Source organism: Sinohyriopsis cumingii, chromosome 10 (assembly GCF_028554795.1).
Source record: "Sinohyriopsis cumingii isolate HCF-2022 chromosome 10, ASM2855479v2, whole genome shotgun sequence".
NCBI lineage: Eukaryota > Metazoa > Mollusca > Bivalvia > Unionida > Unionidae > Sinohyriopsis > Sinohyriopsis cumingii.
Genome location: NC_142970.1, coordinates 117,743,216 through 117,749,215, shown reverse-complemented (window position 1 = coordinate 117,749,215; position 6,000 = coordinate 117,743,216).

The window sequence follows — 6,000 nt, the reverse complement described above, 5'->3', positions numbered from 1 at the left end:
TAAGATCCGTTCGAAAAAATTCCCCAGCGTATTATGTCTCCGAAATATTTTTTCACGTCCTCTAGGAATATTGTTGCAGTGAGGACTCCAGTCCCTTTTGGAAGAGAAACGTGACCATGTACAGCGTCCCATTTTCGTCTCTGATGTGAAACTTGTCGTTGGACTGCTCTACGTGTTAAATCTTGTCGATGACTTTAGAAGAGGTAAATTCTGACGGTCTGCTAAATTCGACCCAAACGGGTGACTTCAGACTGTCGTGATAAATGGAAAATGTCCAGCGATTGTCTTAGTGGTTCAACATTGACTTTTGAGTGTGGCTAACAACGAATCCCACAAACCTGCTTTCCTCACGAAATGGTGCGATTGTTTCATTTGATTGCAAAAGGTCAAATGACTACATTTTGAACGCCATGGTCCCTAAAAGTATTCATTTCACTCTCAATCCCACCAAAAAGATGGAAGAGTCAGCACAGATTGAACGTCTGATCAATGCTTTGCGAGGCGTCATACGAAGGTTTTCGTAAGAGTGGCCGACGGACTAATACCCCTAATTTCAAGATAAAAGTCAATACACACGCTGCATTTGACAAAAAAGGGCACTGGGACACAGAATGTACACAACGTCAAAATCAAACAAGCGTCAGAAGAGACAAAGGTCATGATACCTGATAGCATTGTCAAGAGAAAGGACATTGGTCTTCAGACTGCCCTAAGAAACAACAGGAGCAGGAGGAAGAGAAGGGTTCCGAACAGGAAGATGATGAAGAACCTAGACACTTATGGAAAGAGAAGAAAAGAGGACGAGACGAAACTGAAGAAGACGAGGAAAACCTGACAGTGAATAAATTCAAAACAAAGGCGAGAGAGAGAGAAATGATTGATTGATTGATTCATTGATTGAGTTTTAACGGCGCATCAGCACTGTTAGGCGATTTAGCGCCAAACAAAAGGTTATATGTGTAATCGTTTAAAAGTTATAAAAACTCTGATATCGACCAGCGATATAAAAAACAAATAGTTGAAATTAAAATGGTAAGATGGTAACGGTCCAAAATGAAGCTTCCCGATCAACGGGGGATATAAATGTTCTATGTTAATGAAAAATGATGAAAAGGTATAAAAACGGGACGGTATATATATTGCATAAAACTGCACAAGGTGACAGTATAAAAGTTAGAGATTAGAGTAAATATTTACGGCTTTCAGGAACTCTATAATACGAGTGATGTTTATAGTATCAAAAAGTTCCTTCACGTCATGCACATTGTAATAGTGATGCGCGTAGGTTGCAGGTCAAAACACTCTATCATAAAGTGCTTAACAGTGAATGGTTCATTGCAAGAAACGCACTCTGGTGGGTCTTCACCTTTTAGTGTGTGGGAGTGGGTGATATAAGTATGACCAATTCGGATTCTTGCAATGACTATCTCCTCCCAACGCATGGTTCTATAGGAAGGAGTCCATTCTCCTAGAGGTGGCTTAATTGCATTAAAATTGTTATTCACTGCATCATTCCATGATGCCTGCCACTTCTGACATTAGGACTTTCTGACACTAGGTTTAAAATCAGTATACGTTATTTTAAATTCAGATGGTTCTTGAGTAAGGGCCATTTTAGCAGCGCGATCTGCTTTTTCGTCACCTTTAATAACAATATGGCTAGGTAAACAACAGTATATTATATTGTGGGAGACACTCACCTTGGTATTTTTAACGAGTATGCTATTCAATAACGGATCCTCCAGTTTTCTATTGTGTAGTGACTGAAGTACTGATAGTGAGTCGGAAAAGATGATGCTGTTTAAAATACGCTTGTTTTCTATATGTTGCACAGAAGGTCTATTGCTCTGATTTCGGCTGAAATAATTGATGTTCCATTTGGTAAGCGAACTTGTGTTGTGTGATTTCCACAAACGAAGGATGCAACAGCCTTTTCCTCATCCTTTGATCCGTCAGTATAAATTCTTGTGTAGATTTTAAATTCGGTGAGGAGTTCTTGATAACAGTTGTGGAAGACGGAAGGGTTTGTCTCAGATTTTTTCCATCGTGTAGCGTAAAAAGTACTTTTGGTTGTTTAAGTAGCCAGGGTGGTGTTTCGGAGATGGACGTTTTCTGAATTTTAGAAAGATCAATTTTTGTACTGTCAAGGCTGGATGATATTCTAATGCCAGAGGATGATATGGCGTTTGGTTTATTTTCGTATAAGCTTTTGTATTTGGGTTGAAAAACAGCCAAAAAGCAGGATTCAGAGGGTTTGATTTTAATTTGAGAGCATGCTGTGCGGAAAGCATTTCTCTACGATGCGATAACGGTGGTTCTTTCGCTTCAGCTATTAGGCTTTCACAAGGGTATGTTTTAGATGTTCCCAGAGCCAGTCTTATTCCCTCATGATGAATTGGATCAAGGATTTTAAGATATGATGTTCAGGATGAACCATATACGACGCAAACATAGTCCTGATTGGAGCGAATAAACGATCTATATAAATTCAGGATGACTTTTCTATCAGCACCTAAGTCAGTGTGCGCTACTACCTTAAGTAGGTTAAGTGCTTTTAAGCATTTAGCTTTCAAGTTCTTTAGGTGTGGAATAAAAGTCCGTTTTCTGTCAAAGATCTGCTCTGGGAGCATTTGAAACATCCCCTTGTGAAAGCCTACTAGCTGAAGCGAACGAACCACCATTATCGCACCGTAGAGAAATGCTTTCCGCACAGCATGCTCTCAAATTAAAATCAAACACTCTGAATCCTGCTTTTTCGGCTGTTTTTCAACCCAAATACAAAACCTTATACGAAAATAAACCAAACGCCATACCTTCTTTTCGCATTAGAATATCATCCAGCCTTGACAGTACAAAAATTGATCTTTTTAAAATTCAGAAAACGGCCATCTCCGAAACACCACCCTGGCTACTTAAACAACCAAAAGTACTTTTTACGCTACACGATGGAAAAAAATCTGAGACAAACCCTTCCGTCTTACACAACTGTTATCAAGAACTCCTCATCGAATTTAAAAACTACACAAGAATTTTTACCGACGGATCAAAGGATGAGGAAAAGGCTGCTGCATCCGTCGTTTGTGGAAATCACACAACGCATGTTCGCTTACAAAATGGAACATCAATTTTTTCAGCCGAAATCAGAGCAATAGGCCTTGCTGTGCAACATATAGCAAGCAAACGTATTTTAAACAGCATCATCTTTTCCGACTCACTATCAGTACTTCAGTCACTACACAATAGAAAACTGGAGAATCCATTATTGAAAACATACTCGTCAAAAATACCGAGATGAGTGTCTCCCACGATATAATATACTGTTGGTTACCTAGCCATATTGGTATTAAAGGTAACGAAAAAGCTGATCGCGCTGCTAAAATGGCCCTTACTTTGAACCATCTGATTTTAAAATACCGTATACTGATTTTAAACCTAGTGTCAGAAAGTCCTTACGTCAGAAGTGGCAGGCATCATGGAATGATGCTGTAAATAACAAACTTCATGCAATCAAGCCAACTCTAGGAGAATGGACTCCTTCCTACAGAACCATTCGTAGGGAGGAGATAGTCATTGCAAGAATCCGAATTGGTCATACTTATATCACCAACACCCATATACTAAAATGTGAAGACCCACCAGTGTGTGTTTCTTGCAATGAACCATTCACTGTCAAGCACTTTATGATAGAGTGCTTTGACCTCCAACCTACGCGCGATCGTTATTACATTGTGCATGACATGAAAGAACTTTTTGATACTATAAACATCACTCGTATTATAGAGTTCCTGAAAGCCGTAAATATTTACTCTAAACTCTAACTTTTATGCTATCACCTTGTGCAGTTTTATGCAATATATATACTGTCCCATTTTAATACCTTTTCATCTTTTTTCATTAACATAGAACATTTACACCCCCCGTTGATTGGGAAGCTTTATTTTGCACCGTTACCATCTTACCTTTTTTAATTTCAACCATTTGTTCTTTTGAATCGCTGGTCGATATAGGACCTTTTATAATTTTTTAAAAGATTATACAAATAACATTTTGTTTGGCGCTAAATAGCCTAATAGTGCTGATACGCCGTTAAAAATAGAATCGATCACTCAATCTGAATAATTAGAGGATGAGGAATTTTTTACGAACATATCAGCAAGTACATTAACTATGTCATGTTTGGAATTTATATTATTGTTGTTTAGTTTGAGATGTCGAAAGGAATTGTATTTTCCCTTTCCATTTATTTTGCGGATCGTGTCCCAAACTTTCTTTATAGAGGAAAGAGAATTTAGAGTTGAAACATATTTTTTCCATGATGATCTTTTACTTTCTTTAATCGTGCGGCGGACTTTGGCCCGAACAATACGGTACTTAGTTAAATTTTCGGGCGCTGGACGATTATTAAAATTTTTCAGTGCTTCTCGGTGTGGTCTAATAGCTTCTTTACATTCTTTTGTGAACCACGGTTTTGAGCTCCTTTTACTGTTTGGTGAGGACTTGGGAATGGATTCTTCTGCAATGTCGATTAAAACAGAAGTAAAATATTGAGAAAGGTTATTGTCGTTTAAAACAGTATCCCTTTTGAGTCTAGTTGTACAAAGTGTTTCAAATGTGGCCCAGTCGGCCTTCTTTAAATTCCAGTGTGGAATTGCTTCGTCAATTGTAACGTCGGTGTTGTTAAGGGAGATTGGAAAGTGATCAGTGCTGTGAAGGTCAGCAGCGACCTTCCATTCATAGTCCAAAAGCAGCGATGGGGAACAAATTGTCAAATCGATACACGTATATGTACCCGTTCTTGGGTGTAAATATGTCGGTGATTTCGTGTTACATAGACACAAAACGTGGCTAGAAATGAAGTCGTCTACTTTATGACCTCTGTCACTTATATGGTTAGATACCCATAAAATGTTATGGGCATTAAAATCTCCGAGTAAAACAAATGGTGCGGGAAGTTGTTGAACAAGTATGTCTAAATCGGTTGGTACTACTTTGGTGTTTGGTGGTAAGTAAATATAACAAAAGGTAATCACTCCATGTAGAGTGACGCTTACAGCAATGGCTTGTAGATTTGTATTGATAGGGATGACGCTGTGAGGGGCTTTATTGTTCACAACAACAGAAACTCCTCCTGAGTGCGCAATCAATATTTTGCGAGTAGGTGTTAAACAGGTTGTAGTTTTTAAGTGTAATGTTATCCGTTTCTTTCAAGAATGTTTCTTGAAGGCATAGTAGTGCAGGATCATATTCGTTTAAAAGGAGGAGAATATCATTGTAATTTGTCTCGGCAGTTCCATTGTATGATAGTGTTTTTCATTATAAATTTAAATTGAAGATTGTGGAGCTAGGTTAGACCTTTCGCGGAGGGAATTTGTTTGGTTATTTCTCTGGAGGAAGTACGGGGGTGAATTTGTTTTTTGTAGGTCTGCAGCTCCTTTGGGCGCATGGAGCAGTTCCTTCTGCATCCATGCTATCAATATCTGTTATAGAGTTTGATGGGGTCATCTGACCCCTTTTGTTGCTTGTTTTCATGAGATTTGTTTTTGTTTTTTTGGTGATTTCGGTGGTTGGGTATTGCTGAAAGTAGTTTGTGTAGAGAGAGAAAAGACAAAGAAAATGTCTCTGAACCTTTTAAAGTGATGTATTGTGAAATTGGATTGTACATTTTTACAGAGAATATACCAGAAAGAAACGTGTTTGTCTCTTGGTTTTGATTTTTATTATAAGAGCATACACGTATGCACTCACACACGATCATCATGGGAAAAAGGGAGTTTAGTTTTACTTGATTTAGTCAAACATGGAGTAGTCTCTTTTCGATAGAGGTGGATTTCCCTGAAAAGGACGGTTAGGTGTATTCATTGTTTTTAAAAACATGCTCATGAACGGGAAGTAACGAGCTTTAACTAACTTATTCCTTTGCCACGGCCTACAACTTGACCTGACACCATGTCTTATGTTATATGAATAAACAGTGACACAAGAAAGAGTGAAAGCAATAAG